Source organism: Strongylocentrotus purpuratus, unplaced genomic scaffold (assembly GCF_000002235.5).
Source record: "Strongylocentrotus purpuratus isolate Spur 01 unplaced genomic scaffold, Spur_5.0 spur5_scaffold_12, whole genome shotgun sequence".
Lineage (NCBI taxonomy): Eukaryota > Metazoa > Echinodermata > Echinoidea > Camarodonta > Strongylocentrotidae > Strongylocentrotus > Strongylocentrotus purpuratus.
The window spans coordinates 26108756-26130794 of NW_022145597.1; the positions used below are offsets into that span (position 1 = coordinate 26108756).

At 36.9% G+C, this 22039-nt stretch overlaps 1 protein-coding gene across 2 annotated transcripts in view; it reads left to right on the top strand.

The window, feature by feature from the left end:
* The first annotated feature begins 4250 nt into the window (after positions 1-4250).
* Positions 4251-22039, top strand: part of LOC587762 — a 36647-nt gene continuing 18858 nt past the window's right edge. Inside the window, exons 1-2 of one of the 2 annotated variants that reach the window (XM_011682216.2) lie at positions 4251-4427; positions 7345-7408. The gene's annotated coding sequence lies outside the window, so the exon portion shown is untranslated. Of the gene's footprint in view, positions 4428-7344; positions 7409-18460; positions 18837-22039 lie in introns of those variants that run through there. The other variant, XM_787473.5, reaches the window with a different exon arrangement.

Sequence of the window (22039 nt, forward strand, 5' to 3'; positions counted from 1 at the left end):
ATTTTCTAAAGTTTAATTTACATAAGTGGAAATCGAATTTCTCTTTCAAGTAAACGCAACCGTGCCAACGGACTGACGCAATTAAATTGCTTTGTTTGGACTAATTCGGAAGAGACAATAATGGGTCTTTCGAAATGCGGAGGATTATCTAATTCAATTGAGTAACTCAGGTCTACAATATTTCGTAAAGAATTACGGCTCTTATTGAGCAAAGACTGTTGTTTCGAAAACACGAAGAATAAGCTTTTTCTCGTTTAGTTTTTTTTTGTCTGCCATGAGCACTAATCCGATTATATCCTAATAATTCAGCGCCTGCATACGACACAGAGCCATTGCTTCGCGACCGCACGATTCCGCGGCATATCTAGGGAGCCCCACCCCGAAGCAAACGGCATTGGAGCTTTGTGAGGGGCGAGCAAACCCCGAAACACACACAGTGCTACAAGCCCCTGGCAAACACCTACGGATCATCGCACCGCTACCCACACACACACTCACACATACACACACACGCGTTTTACACGCACTTCGACACCATTCCACGCGCTCAGGCTCACAAACTATCCTAATCTTCTCTCCCTTTTTCTCCCCTCAATTTTCTCTTTCCTCCTTGTTACCCCCCCCCCCCCCCCCCTCTCACCAACTCCCTCCTTTCTTTCTTTCGTCAAGTCGAGAAAGAAAACAAAAACGATCAGTAAAGGCGGGAAAGAATGCAGGGGAGAAGAAAAAGAATGCTTCGCTAACTCAGTCACGATGTACACCGACCGTGTGGTGCGTCGGAAAAATAATAAGCTACGATAATCGTAACAGGATAACCTATTGCCATTTAATTCCCGCGCAATTTACTCTGACACGCGCTGCCTGTATCCCCAAGAATTGTCTCAACGTCTTAGGCACATGGTCTCTACAAACTACAAGGCGCTTGGATAATAATTGTTTGAACCTCTCTCTCCCTCTCCGTCTCTCTTTCTCCCCCTTCTCTCTCTCTCTCTCTCTCTCTTTCTCTTTCTTTCTCTCTCTCTCTCTCTTGCCAAGTAACCGAGACGAGATTTTTTCTTTTACCATGTCTTCTATAGTCTCACCCGAGGAAAAGTTAAAAGGTTTATTATATTACATAAAACATATTGTAAATAAGGGACTCTCAAATTTGAGAATATCGCCGACCGAGGCATAATAATCGGAGATGAAAAATACTGGTAGTGCAAAGGATAACGTTCGCACGTTATAAGACATTAACAAAAGAGAAAATCCATGTTGTCGACAAAGCACGTTTAAACCGTCTGTGAACCATAAATTCAAAAAGGTAAGCGCCTTTCTCCATCATAATACGCCATTACGATCACATAAAATAAGATCGTGAAAAAATTACATTTATTGAGATGATAAGAGCATGAAACTTATTTTATCGGGTTTAATATTCGGTAGGCGCCATTGTTGTGCTACAAAATATGCACTGGAGGGTATGATACGATGATTACAAGAATAAGAAATGTTTTGCGCAATATTGGTATTCAACTGCAGTTTCGATAGAAATAGAAAAGATTATTATTTGAAAGAGCCATATCGTAAACATAACAGCTCGTTTATGAATTCGAAAGTTGCTTTAATACAGATAAATGTTTTTGAATCATTATAAAAGTAGTAGAATGGTTTTATTACTTGGGATAGAATGCAAGAAAAAACTCATTATAATATCAATTAGAATAATAAACTGTGGGTAGCATAATAATTCATAATAATACAATTTAAAACGCTGTACCAAGAACCTAACATGATATTAAATTACAGGAATGCTTTCGAAAGATTCGATCCATACAAGATTTGCCACCTACATCACTTGATCTTTCATTATCTTTTATAGAAAGAAATACATTTAAATTTTTTTTATTTCATGTGGTACAGAACAAAATAGGTGAAAATGATAATTCACGGCAATGACATAGTAACATGCAAGTATTTCTGAACATGCAATATGAGACGCTACTCCTCAACCTAAGCTCAACTAAAAGAAAAAGATCGCGGATTTTCAAAACCAACATAGCGCAAATTAGTTTATTTACATTGTGCGTCACTTTTGAAATGTGCAAACAATACAAAGATTTATATAACACACGCATATGATTTTATAGGCACCGTGATGCCCTCAAGCTGATATCTTGAAAGTCTGCGATAGTATTATTTACATATCTGTTAAAAATTAGCTAAGAGACATGACATAAAGGGCCCTAGAACTTTTTGGTTGTTTTTTTAATCGAAAAAATATCAAGTTTCAGCGACCTAAACTATGATTTAAAAAAACACAAACTCCTTCTAAATAAAAGAATAAATGAATTACAATTTACATGGGCCTTTTACCCCCCCCCCCTTTATCAGGAAACATTCCTCATAGTATAAAGGCGACATTTCTTTGAAGTGAATTAAAATAATCTTTTTATATCTGAACTCTTTACAATTTACATGGGCCTTTACCCCCCCCCCCTTTATCAGGAAACATTCCTCATAGTATAAAGGCAACATTTCTTTGAAGTGAATTAAAATAATCTTTTTATATCTGAACTCTTTACAATTTACATGGGCCTTTTACCCCCCCCCCCCCCTTTATCAGGAAACATTCCTCATAGTATAAAGGCAACATTTCTTTGAAGTAAATTAAAATAATCTTTTTATATCTGAACTCTTTGCTATGTGGAATTTTATGAGGATCGTTTCATGAAAGATAAACTTTATTACAACTTCAAAATAACTTTATGAATTACATCTATTTGTTTGAATCATTCAAAGCCAATATTAACAAACCTCAGTACAAAGTACCATATTTTATGATTTAATATTCAGGAAGTCTCCTCTTATAATAAACAGATTTTAGCAAAGCGTTTATCACTAAGTAGGCCCTATATTAATAAAAAAAAGGTGTGTTTCATTATTTTGTTTACATTAATCATTTTTAATTCGTTCTTATTTAGTTCCTGTTTGCATCCATTGAGCTATATGATATCTATGATATGCTGTAAACAGTATTTTAGAAAATATAGGCAAGGTCATACTGTTTTTTATTAGTTTCTTTCACGCATTCAGGTACTAAATCTGGGGCGTATAAATATATGTGCCATCATAAAGTAGCCTATTATAAAATTCACCCCGACTTGGCAAGTGCGATATCCAGAAAATAAATTAGATACGTGTATTTCTAAACATTCAATTTGATGTCGCTAAAGTATGGCACGCATTTTCTTCTTCCTCATCGACACATTTTAAAAATAATATTTCATGCGATTTCCTCCTCTCTCGTTAATTGGAGACAGAACACTGGCCGGGCCTATTAAATTTGTTGGTTGCTCAGAAAAGGCAATTTCAGTTGGTTGAGATAAAAAAAATTAAAAAAAAGGAAAGAAAAAGAAGTATCGGCAGTTCAATAGGTGTTGCACGATGTATTTTATCATTATGCGATTTACGTCGAAACACTGTAAATCTATTAGATATGTTAAAAGTCAAATCGGGTGTTTGAGACAAAGACTATGACGTGAGCCACGCCTTATGACAATGATTACATGTACTCATATTATTAACACGTCCCCTTTATTGACAATTATCCGGTGTTATTTGATCGATGTTTTACATTTGAGTTTTTGTTTGGAGAAGTCTCAGAATAGAAACGATGTTATTTTGTTAGTCAAATAGGACACACATACTTTGGATCACGCACTTAAGTTGTGAACAAATTAAGAGAGGACAGATACGAACAAATTATGTAGTAGTACTGCAAGCTCTTGTATTTCCTTTTGTGTTTCATATCTTAATTATGATGCGTGGGTTATGACATTCATTTCATAACGAGTCTAAATACTGTCATCACTAGCAGGTGCTTTAGGTAAAACTAACACCTAGAAATAGCGCGAGGAAATTACTCACACGAAATAAAACGGAATAAATAAGCAAGCGTCGTACGAAGTGTATGAAGCATCTTTTTTGGTTATTTCTTTTATCCCTCAATCAATCAGTAACATAATATCGGACTTATCCAATTTCATATCATCCGATCTACGATATGAGCCTGGGCCCTACGTGATAACACGTTTATGTAAGGCGGCCGAATTGAGGTATTCTCGTAAAGTAATGACACACAGATACACACACTCACACACACGATACTCCAACACAGAATCTCTACCGCACGTTGAAATCCCACATACGAACCGTACCAGGCAGCAATGAAAATACACACAACTCTCTAGCCTTTGTGAATGACGTCACACCTCGAGCTCAGACTGGGTATAGTAGGTATACTTTATCGTTGCCCGCAAAGTATTCTATAGCTCAATAAAAGGCACACTGAAAAATCGCACACACCACGTCCCGCAACGCCAACAGAGCACGCGGTGAAAGAAAAAAAGATCGCAAGACTTCGATGAAATTTTGCTCTGAAACCGGTAAGCTTTAAAATGACACTTTTCCTTTTCTCGTGAGCTTATAAATCAGAAAGTGCATCTTTTTTCCTAACTCATGATGTATTTCTTGTTATTTTTGAAGCACTAGGTCGAATTTTAGAAGTGCCAAAAGACATCGTTTAATCGCAATTTTCGGCTTGTGTTTATGTTTTCCCTTTATATATATTTTTTCCTTTTATGGTTTGGCAGTGTATTGCGCACGCAGTCGGGTTTCTAATTCAGACTCGAGGTGTTTTTAAACCTCTTGTATAAAATGATGCGATGATCGAATGCCACTCGCTACATGTTAACATGAATTTAACGCGTTAACTTCCTTTTCTGTGATAAACATTGGTATGAATATTACTTTCTATCGGTGCTGAAGGTCTTCCTTGAGCTTTTTAAACATTTGTCCTTAGTTTTAGAGATTGGTATCTAAATGGAGGACAGCGGTTCATCAAAGCTTTGTGTGTGTGTCCGCATCTTTCCCCTACCTTGTTTTCGGGGTCATATATTTTGGTTGTGTGGACCACGCGGTGTTGCTATAATTAAATTGATGTGAATTATATTCCGTTCTGTCGAATACAATTTGCTTTTCGCTGCCGCCATTTTTGATACCATATCTATTTTTAATGTTTGGATTGTTATGTGTTTGTTGGCAGCGTGCCTTTTGTATAATTCTATTGACATTTCTAGCGTAATGATAACATAGACGGATATTGTTCCATAGCGTACTGTTTCTGTGGTCAATCTGAAAACAGGCTTTGACATAAGGGAAGTGAATTAAACAAAGGATATCATTCTTTTTCTACATTTTGGGTTAAGGATTTGTAGTCAGGAAATAGAGTATTTTGAGATACTTTTATATCATAGGAAGTTGCCTAATGAGAGTAAAGGCTTGCATATCCGGAACCAAATTACGAGGAAGACCGACCTAGGGTATTTCCGACTCGATCATCCTTACCCCCCCCCCCCCTCCTCTACACTGGCAAGGCATGTATGTGATGTGTGGGTGGAGGGGTGGGGCAGGTAGGGTCAAGGTCGGCCTCGAGTGTGATATTCTGTAGACTTTCCAAGTATTTAGCAACATGTTATTTTCATATGAATTGTTAGTTTTTGGTTTTGGTTTTTCAGCAAGTCTCTAAATGCTCTCCGCATCTAAGTTCTTGCGTGAAGAATACTTTGGAGAGTTTCAAGGCCGGAAACAATGATTGAATTAAACAATTGCGAAAGAAACATCTGTCTACTTCTATATCGCTGATGATGATGACGAGGATGATAATGATCGACGATAATATTGATAGATATAATACTACTAAAACTACTACTACTACAAATAATAATAATGATAATCATAATGATAATAATAACAATAATTATAATAACAATAATTATAATAATAACAATAATATGAATAATAGGCCTAATAATAAATTAATTGTTAATATATCAAAAATAATAAAACATAAAGACTATTTGACGTAATGTTTGAACAAGGGGCGTCGGGATTTTTCGGGTGAGGCGACGTTGGCGGAAATACAAGTCGTCCAAGAATTAACATTATTGATGACGGGAACTTTTTTTTTTTTATAACTAACTATATTCAATATTTAAGAATATCACATGGCTTAATAGAGTCCAAAGTTTAATGGGCAGCGAGATAAAAAAAAGGAAAGCAAACACCGAAATAATTATCTCGAATATCAATCAATTTAGATTGTGATAAAAGGTTCACATCGCATTTTCTACATGTTTACTGAACCATTGTCATTAATTTACAGGCTCCTGACCAAATAGAGATATTAAAACAAAAGAGGACAAGTTACAGGAGAGGACATAGAGCTTTTCCAGTACAACTAATAAGAATGTTTTGTTCCGAAAAATGTGTTCCTGATTTAAAAAAAATTATGTTTAAACAAACTCAACTTCAAGCGAACATTTTGAATTTGAGTGCATATTACTTTTTAACTTTGAATATAATTACGTAAGGTCCTTAGTAATTCAATTTAAACTGTAAGTTTTATCATATAAGCGTCGTATCAGAAAAGGCATAAAACTCTCATATAAAAAAAATCTTTGCGTTGGTATGTTTCGGCTGAACACGAATTTTGTATTGTTTATTTGTTGTTAATTCCGTTGTCGTTGTTGTTGTTTTATATATGGTTCCGTCTTCCGTCATTAGAGCAGGAAACTTTGTTCTGTTCTTTTCTCTTTTTTTTGGGGGGGGGGGGGTTGTTTGTTCATTGTCGATGTATGTTTTTTTGTTTGTTGCTCTTTTAATTTTATTTTTCGATTTTTTTTCTCTTATCTCTTTAAAAAAACCATGTCTACGTTAACAAAGTAACTACATGCGATTTGACACAGCTTTTTCTCAGCTCATTATGAATGTGTTTTTCAACGCACAAACACACCACACACTTATGCAACTAATGGAGATCCCACCACGTATTTTCAACAAAGTTTAACGACAGCGCTAATACTGAAACAGTACTTGAAAGTGATAATGAAACCATAGAAACATAACACAATAAAACTAAAGGTTTTCACAATGCGTCATATTGCTTAATCATATCCCTACTGTCCTTCCTTACAGTGCAATTAAAATTAATCTGCTGTTGTTGGCCAGAAACGTAATGCGATGACTGCTTCATTATTAGTGACTCTTATTAGCGTTTCACCCCCATAGTTATCTATTTTCAGAATAGATTCGTAAAACATGACAACGTCTCGCAACGCTATTTGGTCAACCGCTAATCTAAAACAAAAATGATTACAAATATGAATTAGGCCTATACTCATTTATTGTAACCTCAGATATATCATTTTCTCCATTTACTATGATTATATGAGACTTTGATGGTTTTAGTTCGTCTTTAACAAGACTGTTTTTATCTTTCTCGGTCTCTCTCCCGGATTGCAGATGACGCTGAGCTTTACAAGAACCCAAGAACCCTCATTTATGACGTCACGTCTTCAACGATTGCGTAAGTAGTCTATGGCATATTTGATGCCTGTAACTAACGATACGTCATTTTGTTTGCGTATCGGGGCTATCAACGAAGGTAACAAAAATGCTACATGCGCCACTTATTCGACGCAATTTTGCACAGTTCCTTTTGCAATTACCCATTCAACAATGTCACTCTCACATGATGCGTCAACATTAGCGCAAGCCCTTGACGCAATCCTGCGTCAGCAAACAACGTCTCGTGTGCAACGAACATCAGCAAAGTGGTCAAACAGAAAGCCTATTACGGCGTACTGGACAGATACGATATTTGCTCAAGAAAAGCCATAATTTTGCTAAAATCATGGGTTCAATTTGGTATACTTTTAAACGGGTAAACAATATAAAAGAATAAAAGATTTTGATTTATTTCTTCATAAAAGTCGAACTAAAACTTAACTAGAGGACAATGAGATTTTCGTTACAATTGGAAGGTGATATATGTTATATACAACCTGAACAGAGAAAAGAAATAAATTCCACTATTTAGCCGTTCAATTAAACTCTCCACCCAGGTGTAAAAGGGTACCTGGGAATCGCTAGGGTGATAACAATTGCATGGCCCACAGTATTAATGCCGACGTGGCTACCCTGGGTAAAGTAAATAAGACCCAATCATTAACTATCGTTATTTTCTATCATATCATCACCATCATGCAATAAATGTGCTTAACAATTGATTAATGAAACTCCATCGGGTTATAGCCCAGCCTTTATCGATTGAAACCATTGCAGTTTCGAGAGACATCATGATCAATTACATCTCGAAAGCCATTGAATTCATATCTTTGTTTCGATGGGGAATGACTGATAAGCCTGTATTTTCATTTTAGAAATGTTCTGTGGTTTCTAGGAGTGTGTGTGTGTGTGTGGGGGGGGGGGGTAAGCATGGGAGCAGTTGTCATGAGAGATGTTTCGAGTTCAAATTCAGATGATTTATTGAAATAGAATCCTGGCATAATATGATTGTAAAAATTAAATTAAAAAAAGCGATATAATTACAACAGTGTATACTAGATATACTATGATTCGATTGATGTCTTCACCCCTCCCCTTTCCTCCTCTCCCCGCCCCTCCCATCCTTACCCATCCTTACCCATCCCCTCCCCTATTCTTTCTTCCTTGTCCCTTCCCCACTCTTGTCCCCTTCCCCTCCCCTCCTCTTCCCTACCGTCATCTCCCAACCTTTCCCATTTCCCGACTCCCCCTCACCCTCTTCTCCTCCTCCCACTCCACAACCCCCCCCCCCCCTTGCCTACTCCACCCCTCCCCTCCGTAAATCGCCGCTTTGCCTGTTGTTCGGGGTTACAAATTAATGAGCATTGCTATCATGGCTCTCAAAGCATATCATTTATTTATTTTGGCACCTAGTATATCCAAGTAGAATTAATTTTCATGTGAAGTGCTTATAATGTAGACATTGTTTTGGCACTGTTAAATGATCGGAGTGTGTTTCTCTGACTCAATCGCGTGTTCGATTACTCTCACAATACTTCTGGGGATGGATGAAGATGAAGTGATATGGACAGAGAGAGAGAGAGGGGGGGGGGAGAGACAGGGAGAGACAATGAGAGAGAGAGAGAGAGAGAGAGAGAGAGAGAGAGAGGCAGTGAGAGAGAGAGGGAAGAAGAGAGAGAAAGACAGAGAGAGAAAGACAGATAGAGAGTCAGCGAAACAGAGAGAGAAAGACAGATAATGAGACAGAGAGACACAGAGGAGGAGGGAAGAGAGAGAGAAACATAGTTAGAGAGTCAGCGAGACAGAGAGAGAGAGAGAGAGAGAAGACAGAGAGAGAGAGAGAGAGAGAGATAAAAAGACAGAAGTATGAGCCACGGCCTCAAAACCGAAACATCAACTTAGGTTACTGCGATAATAATTCATCACAAGATGTATGGTCAGGAAATCATGGGACTATAATCATAAGAGTTATCCAGGATGGTTTCCCATCTCCTCAGTTTGTTTGACTGCGGCTAATATTTTACATGTCAAGGAATGTTTCTCTATAAACGACTATTTGAATAATTATGATCGTGGGATGGCGGCGGTAGAGTTTGTATGTTTTTGATTTGTGTTAGTTTTTTTTTTTTTTTTTGAATATAATGTTGATATTACTGTAGGTGTGCGTATCTTGTTTCTCATTCCTGCCAATTTCAAACATGACCTCCCCCTTTTTTAAATATCTCTCTCTTCTGTGTCTGCCTATCTTTCTGCCTTTCTCTGTGTATCTCTTTCCTTCTCTCTCTCTCTTTCTTTCGTCCTCTCTGCCTTTGACTCTCTCCCCCCCTCCCCCCCCTCTCTCTCTCTCTCTCTCTTTACCTTACCCCTCCTCATTTCCCGTGCATTTTCCACAGCTTATTAGCTCGTTGATGTACGAAAGTATAACATGTGTTATTCCTCTCTTTAAAAATAAACTTATGACAAGTTTAAACAAAATACTATTTTAAAAGACCTTTTTCATTTCATATTTCACAAATCCAAACAATCAAGAGCCTTCTTCCTTTAGATTGTGTAAATATTTACAAAAAATAGTGATGCCCCAGCTGGCCAGTGAACTTGACCGTGAATAAATCTCTTGGGAAATATAATTTCAAGGGTCAAATTGATGTGGGTGAGTAGATTTCCGAGGGTGTTATATCACTCGCACAAACAATGGATCATGATAACGCCGCAAAAAGACCAAGTTAAACCCTCTCGATCTAGCAGTGCGAATTGCCCATTCCCCTTACATACTTTTACTACGTACGGAACGATGGAAGTGTTAGGCAAGGTCACATTGATTTTCCCTATTTCTCGTCCGAATTTTTGTCGAATAGGGGAAGGACTTCCACGTTATTTAGAATACGATATATTTCCTGTACACACAAAGGTTAATTTTCATACAAATTTTCTAAATTGAATTTTATTTGTACATGCACTACGAAGGCTCAAAACAATATGAAATTGTATTGTGTTATTATCCTTGATTCGTATTACCTCCTTTTCTAGATGTTTTCGGATTTAAAGATTTAATTCAATAACAGAAATATCAAATGACAAAAACACAAAATGAAGCGGGCCGAAAAAGAAAGGTAGGAGGAGAGAACGAGAAACTAAAATTACATTATATTTGGCCTAACGCAAGAATTACAATGAACGAATGTAGACAATAATATAGTCGAAACCATATTTTTGTAAATTCAATTAACTAAAAATAATTATCCGGTAATTAATGATTGCTTTGTTTCTATGCTATCACAAATCGAAACTGATAGTATGATGATTAAAATACTGGGATAATGGCCGTGCGATGTAGCAGAGTAAGAATAGGGTTGAGAGGCGAAACTGTGCTATTGATCTTCAAGTTTATCTACCCCCCCCCCTCCCACTCTCACATGCTCTCTCTCCCTCTCTCTCTCTCTCTCTCTCTCTCTCTCTCTCTCTCTTCCAAGGTGATATATTATTATCTTCTTTTACTACACATTATCACTTGATATCATTCTTTAACTGATATCTATCCAATGATATAATGATATAGGCATATTAATAAATAAAATTGTCCAGCTTCGCTATATTTGTTATTTCATTCTCATTGCTCGTCCGTTTTTGCCCAGTCCTTTTCCCTTCTCCGTGTTATTTTTACATGTTTAGATTGTAGCCCTGGTATCCTTTGTGGTTGTCTTTTCGTACAATATCAATTCATTCGTTGCCAAATCACCAAAACGTTATTATCTCATGACTGCAATCCATTCACGAATCGTACCCATGCGTGTGACGGACTTTTATGATGTGCAGGAGGTTGATGTAATTTCGTTATGACTGTTTATTTCTATACCATTCGGGTGTTTTACTGCTTATTGCAATGAGCCCGTCCTTCAAAGACTGATTTGGTCCATAAATGATAATCCCGATTTGGAAGGTTCACTCCGTGGGAAAGGATTACCGGTATGTAACTATGTTAACGTTGGGGGAGGGGTGTGCTTGTGATCATGGACCTACTACGTCCATGCTGTGATGCTTGTTAATGTATTTTAAAGTATTGACGTAAACATCTGCATAAACCTGAACCAACATCCACACAATAAACAGTGGATCTACTTTATTTATCTCCTTTTCCATCATTTTCTTCGTTGTATTTCGACACATTGCAGGCCTATCATGCCTTATTTAAAGATATGTATACAATATGAGACAATATTAATCAAAAATCATACCAACCATATCGCTCATGAAATTCTGCAAACAAAAAACATTATTTTGGTAACCCCTAAAGCATAGTGGAACCAGTTTGAACTGGACACCTCACTCACCCCCCACCCCCTCTTCCTAACTGCATCCTTTCACTATCCTGAAAGACGATTATGAACAACGTTTTCATTTTCTTAATGAGAAGTTTAGTCGCGCTCATGTTTGTCTTTCTCATAATATAGGCCTGATCCTTTTTTTAATTCAACACCCCCCTCCCGCCCGATCGATTCCCTGTTATTGCCATGTCCCCTGTCGCCTTCATGACTTTCCTAGCCCCTCCCACCCCCCCACCCTCGTTGATAGGAAGTGCTGAATTGATCTCACCTCGCAAATAAATTGATGTTTTGATAGTGCTTGGGCAGGAAGTCGTTTGGTTCAAGATTCGTCAATGCAAGCACCCTACGTTTTTTCAAACGGAAAAACAATTTTAACGCTGATTGAAAAAGACCTTTTTCGAAACCATTGATAATAAGATCTGTAGCCTAAACTTTAATACCTCCGAGGGGTTTCGGCTTTTCGTTCCATTTTTTCTAGCACCATTGAGGGTCAAAAGTTAATTAATCCCAATATGATTAACGGATACTGTTAAATTCATACTGGGATTTAATAAACACACACCCAGTCGTAGGTATACTCATAGACGCACTCATAGACGCAGATGCAATCATACAGGCAACCGCACGGCCATATGTTTTCTCTAACAGAAATATGCTGGTCGCATTGCAAATCATATTGTTTTACGTTTATTTTAAACAAATACAATTTTCTGATTATCGTAGCGACGTGATGACTGAATAGAAATGTGTAAGATTTAGTTTGTTTCACCCCGTGGATAAACAATGCCCGCATTTTCTTATTGGCGGCGGTTGTTCTGCGGGACTGCTGATCACTTAATTTTTTTTTAAAAGAAAAAAGGACTGACTCACACCATGATTATTGATTTGATGAAAAAATTGTATTTTTTTGCTAATAGCACGATGAAGTCCTAAGAATAGTAATATTAACGCATTGCCTGTGGACACCAGGTGATTCCTGTATTACGTGTATGGGACTGAGAGAACTACGTATTCAAGGGGTTAATAATTGGATTTAAGTAGCGCCTTTTCCAGAGGAGACGAGGCGTGGTCCCTATGTAAACAAATGAGGAATAGGAGACGTACATTTCAGATGTTTTTTAAGAAATCGAGGGAAGTACTCTTTCTTAGAAATGAAGGGATTGAAAGGATTTGAAGCGAGACCGTTTACGGGATTTTAGAATCACGGAACCTTTCATTTCAATGTATAGTCCCCATCCTTAATCACTATACGATATGTGGGAAACTATAAGATTGCGACCTCACATGTAGAACATGATGCAACTTAATATTAATATGTTTTGCAAATATTTGGTTATGTACATAGTCAAGGGTGACGTGCATAGTATGGTTTTCTTTTTAGCCTTGAATAATAATTGATTTAGAGGCAGACAAACTAATCACGTGGCTAACCATTAATGTAAATATGCGCATTGAATATTTGTTTGTCTAAATATTTGTATTTTTTATATTCGGATTACCCTTTTATTAGAAGTATTAGAAGTACAGGAAATTAATGCAATCACTCAAGGACTTATTAATGTCTAAAGATGGCAATTGAGAGAGGAATTAATTACCCTTTCTGTCTGCATTCAGTGAGTGTACTTTATAAGTATGTGTGGGTGACTTATCGCGGGCGTGCGAGGCGAGCTGTGGCCCTGACTATTTCACATAATTCGTAAACAAATTAAGAGAGCTCCCCAAGAGATCGCCGGTAAGAAATATCATCTAATAGTTTGCGTGGTCGCGGCAAATAGTTGTGACGTCATCAAAACAGATCGAAAAATAAATTCAATATTTTTATGTAAGTTAATTTTGTTTTCTGATTTCTGGTGGATTCGACGCCTTATAAATCTTGTAAATTATTATTATTTTTTTGTTATTATTACTATTATCTTCATCATAATAAGGCCTATTATAATAATTATTTTTATCATCATTAATATTATTATTATTGTTAATTTGGCAATGGAAGAATACGGATGAGACACGTTTCAAGAAAAACGGAAAAGGTAAAGAGAGTGATAGAGAAAGCGCTTCGAAATTAGAAATGAAAGTCATCGAAATATGCCCAGTACGAAGATAATTTTATTGTAATAGTTTTTCATTTGTTATTTCATTGATCATGTTATTTAATATCGACAGAAGGCAACTCGTTTGGGACCGTCATGAATGCTATGATACATCGCAGATGTTTCACTTCTCATAAATATTCGAAAGGATTGGATTGAATTGAAAAATTGTGAGAACTGCAAAAACCAATTGTCATTGACGATAATTTCACAACTTCGTCCAGGTTTAGGGTATCCCGAATATTTACTGACTTATGTGTATTCGAGCATGAGGGGGGGGGGGGGGGGTAGTGGGCCCTACATACTAAGAAATAAAGGTAATTATTCTGCTACAATAGCAGCACCGTCTGCCAAATACGCGTTGGTCAATGCAAATCTGCACCACAATTGCACCCTTGGTATTTCTTAGTGGGTATAGTTGCACACTTCTTTGTTAATATGTTTAGATTATATTGCCTCCTTATTCAGCCTGTGACTGTTCACGCAATTTATTTACACGGATATTTGCTTATCCGTTTACCGATTGAAGTATTGAATAGCCAGCTCAGTCATCCCTAGCCAATAAGTTTCTTATCATTACGTAATTATTGTAATCGTTGTTGTTGTATCCTGTTGTTTATGTTGTTCGTGAAAGAAAATAAACCATGAATAATTCCAGTTATTTGTTTGTGTTTCCTTTTACTATGGATCTGTTGTGAGCATGCATGATTTCACCGGAGAGCACTCTCTGTGAATGAAATAATACAAACTAACTTAATTTAAAATATGCCCTTTTTATCATCATAGGCGGATGTCCGATTAGTCAGAGAGGGAAGGGTGATTAAAAACCGCGATAATCAATTATTACAGGCAAGTATTGGTTCACAACGAATACGTACCAACCCCCCCCCCCCGTAAAAAAGGGGCGCGCCTTCTTTGTTAAATCAGCCTATTAGTTTGGAGCGCGGAATAGGAAGTTCCGCCATGATAATATGTATCTTGCTATATATAAAAACTTAAGTACCAAAAAGAAATCGAACATTTATCATTTTTTAAAGGTTTAGAGTATGGCAGAAATATTAAGTGTTATGTTCGAGTTTTTTCGTAGTACCAATTGCGTAAATTACTCGTTCTATATTTGCAGAGATTTCCAAATGGAAGAAAGTGTCTTTTAAAAGCATTCAATAATTGATAGACCATTTATTGCATCCAGGTTATTTATTTACGGTCCTTACATCCCATGCAGAAACAAATCTATCACAATCTATCACAGTCACTAGCTATACGGCATATCGTAAATGCCATTGTGAAGATTGTTCGTTGCTAGGTCTGACAACCGTCGCGACAGACGACCAGATTTTTAGGGGTACATTTTTTTAACAAAAATAACAATTTAACCCGTATCAATTCACTGTGTAGTATTAATTCATTGTATTTAAACAAAACAATCTCTTGATATGTCACCGCATGGCCAGAGTCTGATGCCAATAAAATGCTCTATATCAAGTTTCTTTTGTTTTTGTAAAGTCGCCACGTATGCACCTTTTTGAGAGCTAATCATCTTGCTTTAAGCTGTTGTTTTCTCCTTGCGAATTACTCGAATAACCATGGTAACGTCACGTTTATTCAGATACTAAACAAATACAATCACCTTGAACCTACTTGGAGTACTTTTTCACACGCTTCCGATATTTAATGTACTTGACGAAGAGGTGGACCGTACAACAAATTATGCAAATTGAGGAAACAACAAAAAGACTAAATTCAGTCCACCATGTTGACTTAGTATGTTATTCAACCTTTATCATTTGAATATCAATAACATAATTGGAACATTGCCAGTAATAATTGACGTCGAAGAGATCATTGTTCATTTCCCCATTGGCATTATTAAAAAGGGCAGATATCGTTAGAAAGGAGAAAATGTATTTTCATTTGAAAGGATTAAGGAGTGGGAGTGGGTTTGTGTATTTTGATTTTGGTTACTAACGTAGTTTAGAGGTGTGTAACCTGCCTTCTTACCTTAAAGTTTAGAATTAGAGTCAGTGGGGGCTGCATAAATATATAAATCGCACAAATTTGGGTTTCAAAAATAATGCTTACTAGATAGCGGGGGTGGGGATGAGGGTATAAGTTCATTTTGCAAACTTGGTAAATAATAATTCATCTGCTTGATCCACTGACTATCAAAACTACATATTTCTGTTTTTAAAAGAATGAATCGGAATTCAATAACGAATCGGTAGATACGATATGCAAATGACAAAGAAAGTTCATATTGAACTACGCGAGTGTTTTGATCGTTATAACTTTCGCAGTCCTCTTTGGAGATAGCATTTTAAGCATTGTGTTATGGCAAGCCTCACAATTACATACCTACATACCTTTAATTTGGCCTGTGCCATTTCGGCCGGGGCGAAAAATCAATCAATTTTAATGGCATTTTGAGCTTTAATGAATTAAACGAGAATTTTAACATGAAAAGGATGACGGGAAATTAATATATAATGTGATAATGGTTTGGGGTATTAAGAGGAAGGTCGTAACTCATTTTAATCATCATGACATTTATTCGTTGCAATGGAGGTGAAAAATGTATATGCACGTCAGTGGACGGAGATACAAGGAACTAGTTTAATATAGGCCACCAAATTATGCATTCCAGCTATTAGGCAGATGTAAATAAATGATATATAGCAATGAGGGGCTTATTACACTTTAAAAAATGTAGCGTGGTGTTACATGTTTTCTTAGAACCAATCTTCTAAGAATTTTCTCATCGTATCTGACAAATAATTATTGGAGTAGTATCGTATATCAATCATGAAAAATATTCAATTCGGGGACCATGCAGGTGTTGTCCTGTCTTTCGAATTAATGTTGTCATCATTTATGTTTCAGTTATTTGCGTATTTGTGATAGCTAGGCTACGCACCCTATCATCGTAGCTTTATTACAGCAACCAACGCGATACGTAAAGCGATAAACGAATTGTAACAAGATCGCTTTAATTGTTCCGCTATACTGCGTTTTACCTTGCGGATATAATAATAGACGGTTTTAGTCGTACACGTACTCAAATGTCTCCTTGCACGGTGCCATGTCCGTGCTCTGTCTACGCTCAAATCCAACTCCTCTTGTTCTACTTCTCTAAACGAGATTGTCCGATGCAATTAATAATGCGGTATTTTCTACCGATTACGTTTAGAAGTATCCTTTTCGTGTTACTAATTTCACAGTTTTGTATAAACTCTCTATTTGACTATCAATGATTCATTAAGACTTATTATAAAGATTATAAAATCCAATTATCTAAAAAAAAAATCATTCGGGGCAAAAATACGTTTCAAGTTCGTTATTATGTACGGATATTATGCGAGGCTCGGGCGAAAGGGAAACCCTTATGAGGAAGTGTGAGAAAATGTCTTGTTTTGGTTGAAGATGTGCGCTATCGGCTTTAATAACATAGGACGTGAAGCCAAGATTTGCTTTGTTTATATTATTCGTGGCCGGGTGTAATATAGCATGTAAATCTCTCTGCTGCCATTCAAGGGAGGAAAAAACGTTTTGAAAAGAAATCCGGAAAAGAAATGCTAGTCGAGGGGCGATGCTTTGTCGAGTTGCCCGCGATCAATTTAAATATCGGTAATGTCCCAGTTTTGTGCTGCGTTTGCCTATAGCCTTTAGGGTCGTGTGGGTGGCGGCGGAGCATTTTTGTTCTCGTTTAGTGCCATCGCGAAATCGAGTTCAACAAAAGATATTTTTAGGTAGATGCGATTCAAGCCATTTGGTGGAGCAGTCTGGTGTATCATTCATGTACGTCAATCTCTTATTTTTACAGCTATAAATCCACCCATTAACCATAGGAATAATTCGCATAGTAATTGTGGGCTATATATAGTTTATCAAGTAAGTATACCTCGGGGGAAACGAAATTACGAATACTCATATTATTGTTTTAAACACTCGTGGCTGTTCTAGAATTAAAGATTTTTCTCAAAGATAATGTATTACTTCCTCGGAGTATTACTAGTGATCTTGAAGAAAGCCGCGCAATTGTTGCCTTACGATGTGATATAAAGGCTATAAGCAGAAATCTAGTCTTTTTATTTTCTGGGTTTTGGCATAGGCCGAATATGTGAAATATTAACACGAATTTTGTTAATCTTTCTTTCATTTCTCTTTTTATTGATTATACGCAAATTAGTTAACGACGGAGATCGTGATAATCGGGAAAACGAAATTATGAAATATGCTGAGCCCAATGTGCTTTGGCCGAAAATGTAAAATATTATACGAAAAAGCAAACGCCTTTGGAGCTTTTTCTTTCGACTTCAAATGCATAATGGATATCAGAAAATGCAAGCCAAAAAGCCCGAGACAAGGAAAGCAAGTTTATTTTTCCATGCATGTATTCGTTTTACCGCAAGCTCCTTTTTCATGGAAAACGATATAAAAGGATATCTATCCTCTGAACACATTCGTAGATAGTTTACGATAGTAGATAGTCGTTGGTGTGTTTACTGCATTTAAAGCGCTCTTTACTTATGGAACATTAACTGTGAGAGAAATGAAATTCATTGAAGCTGTTTTGTAACCCTGAACTATATATATAATACATTCTTGCGAAAATGAAAGAAAAAGAGTCCGAGAGAGGGGGGCTTGAAGGTATTGAAATCCTCGTTTCACATACCCAGAGTTTCAGTGGTAATTAGTGTCTTTATTGAAAGAAAGAACCTTTTCTTTTCTTTCCGGATTCGTTCTGCTGATTAAGCTGCATGGGCTATGCAAAGCACAGCATACTTGTGTGTGGGTGTGTACAAGTGTGTGCGTTAGAAATCGGTCTGCTTGATCTATCTTTTTTCCCTAGCCATCGCACACAGTTTATTGATTGGACAGAATTAATACATGGGCAAGCATAGATAAAATGGTACGCAATTACAATAATGCCTTGATATGCCGTACAAGGGTAGCGTGTAATTCGGAGTAGATCCTATATTTCGGCGATTGCTCTTTGTGGAGAGTAACTACACAGTTGCGGCTTCTTTCTACGGCGGTAAGCATTTTCGACGCCTCTATTTTTTTTTCGTGTTCGTATTATAAATGGTACAGTTTTTGCTCGTACTTGCGGTTTCATATTTTCGCGTTACGATGTAATATCAACGCCGCGAGCGTATTTAATAAATGCTTCAGTATTACGTGATAGTCATATTTCCCGTATTATTCTTTTAGATCGATGTTGCATTAAATATGCTAGTGTTCATTTTTCCAAGTGTTTATAACGCCGTGATTTTCATTGCACTTAAAAGATTAATCGCTGAAAGAACAAAGAGAAATTGTGGTTTAGAATAGTCATCCGTTTCATTTTTCATATACACTACACAATGTACATATAGCCATATCACTGCGGTGGCATTATTTTTAGTTTATTATAATGTTAAAGTATTTTCGAGTCTTTTTGAAAATAATATTTGCGGGAGATTAGGCAAAGGGTTTTCTTCATCATTACGCGGATAAAAGAAAGCTATTAAAGACGTTTAATTTCTCAATTCCGTCTAGATGATCTGTATTCACTTGACACTCAAACACGCACCCACACGAACACACACACACGCTCTCTCTCTCTCTCTCCCCCTCTCTCTCTCGTATAAAATATAGTACAGTTATCACCTTCTTATTTTTTTTATTATTACTACAGTTTTGTAATATTATTTTTCGTTCGAGAGTTTGTATGCTCGCGTACTGTTATGTCGATGATTTCTACCATACAAAAGTAGTTACCGCGGGGAAATATTCCAGAGATGAAAACACGAGGAATGCTTATAAATCCGTGTCGTTATTTATACCATTGAGTTATAAAACTGAAGAGTTCCTTGTTTAGACTTTAGTTCACAACCAGGAAGTGCACGAAACATGCATTTGTTTTTATGAGTAATGGCCGAAGGTTCCTCAAAGAAGTTGGTATTATGATGGTTGCAATGCTTGGTATCGGATTCGAGAATGATAAATGGCCATTGAGTTTAATAGCGAGAGAGATAGCAGGCAGAGTGAGAGGGGGAGGAGAGGAAAACTTCGAGGAGAGAGAGAGAGAGAGTGATGACCGTTTCCGAACAGAGAGAAAGAGACCAGACAAAAGGCCATGATGTAGATGGTTGTGGTGAATATTTTAGACAATGATCGTGGTTATAGTAAATTTAATCGCCATCTTTGAAATACATGTATCCGCGACTGGTATATTTTTTTTATTCTGCTTTTAATTATTGTGATTACTGTTGTTATAGCCGGATGGAGTAGGCTTTTCTACACTATCAATATTACTCGTATAGTTCGAAATATATTATTTAATTTGTTTGTCGGTATTCTCAACGTTCTGTGAGTACCTGCACAAAGTGTTCCGAACGTGACATTCCGAATGCCTGCTATTTTATTGTGATTTATGTTGTTATAGTCGGATCCAGCAGGCGTTTCTGCATTACCAATATTACTCGGATAGTTTGAAATATATTATTTAATTTGTTTGTTAGTATTCTCATCGTTCTGTGAGTACCTGGTACAAAGTGTTCCGCACGTGACATTCCGATTGCCTGTTATTTACTTCCGATGTCGTCATAGGAATATGATTGAAAGGTCGGAGTCCATACCGACGGGCTCATTCCTTTGTTAACCCCCTAAACCGCTTTATTTCCATATGCAAATTAAAATCGGCCCGTCTGCCGCTGGCATCTTATAGGTATTCAAACTATTCAATATGGCCGTCGTGTCGGTACCGCTCTCAGTTCTGCGAGCATATGAAATAATGTTCCACTTACTGCGCACGGTTCCGCGCTGTATAACTGGTAGAAGGGTTTAATTTGCATGCGTATGCCGATGCCGTCAAAACGAGGACCTTGTGAAAATAGTCCCATTATTAATTAATGTGTTCGGTTTTGTCATAATCATGATTATCACTCTCCATGCACTTCATCGGCTCACAGGGAGCGGGGGGGGGGGGGGGGTAGGTATCGCTTTGGAATTAAAGAGTCCTCCCTTCACGTTTCGGTATTCTGAATTGGTAACAAGGCCAAACGAATATAGGGGACCTTTCGTAGAAACATCCGATTTTTTTTTTCTAGCAGAAAAGGCTATAGAGCATGATATCAATTTGCAAATAGTTTCGACAATAAAGATATAATCTATTTTGTACTATTAGTAATGGCTTAAATGTCAAGAAAGCATTATCTAAAAATATGCGGCGGTGTATATATCATGTGTACATAGATAACAGTTAAAGACCGATCGAGTTGAGATTCGATAATTCGGACAATAAAGTTTACTTCAATGCGTGACACAATCGTCTTTATATACATAATTATATTGAACTTTGTAACGAGTCCGAACCTTTCGTAATACTATAATAAATATTAATCATCTCAGCCGCTGATCTGGAGATAAAACACACAGAACCTGTGAATCAGTGTATAATCTGACATTGCCCTATAATTCTTAAATACCATATAAAATGAAATGTAACGAATTTGAACTTTCCTTCGTGTTAGTCTTCATTCTCTCTCCAAAATATCTAGCGCGTCAAGTCATGAATTTGTGACTTGATTTTCGATCGTGTTAGTTTTCCTTTCTTTTTTCATATTTTGGTTTGCAAATTGAAAAATGTCATTTCCCTGGTCCGGAATTTCTTTACAATGTTAATCACCAGTTAAATTGTATATTATCGTTCCTTTACGTGTTCAGAGTCATGTATCTCTTACGATAAATCGCTTCTTCGTTTTTTGGAGTGAATTTTACACCGCCCCCCCCCCCGAAGTTCCTCTTTCTTAACCTTTTGTTTGGCCTCTGTGGAACGCAGTTATTTAAAGCCGTAATGTATTACGAGGAGAATGTTGTACTGCCATCATCAGTGACATAATCTCAATTATTAAATCTCATTATTACGTCATGTGTAAACTCAATTGTTTTTCATGGCGGGCATTCATGTAATAAGATCGCTATCAAACGGTAAGGGGTATATTATCTTGTTTCAATCCGTAATACAATACCAAAGTGTCTCTTATCAAGGTATATTCGCGACATCGATGTAGCCACCATCTTCTACACAACGTGTTGAAGAAAGAAAAAAAACGATAATACTAAAGAGAGCTTCGGGTCTTCAAATTGCTTGGATTTACATCACACACACTGCTTTCTTTTTGAACTTGTTCGTGTAGACACACCGCTGCTATTGTCACAAAAGAGCTTTTAACAAAACAAGTACCACGTGATCAT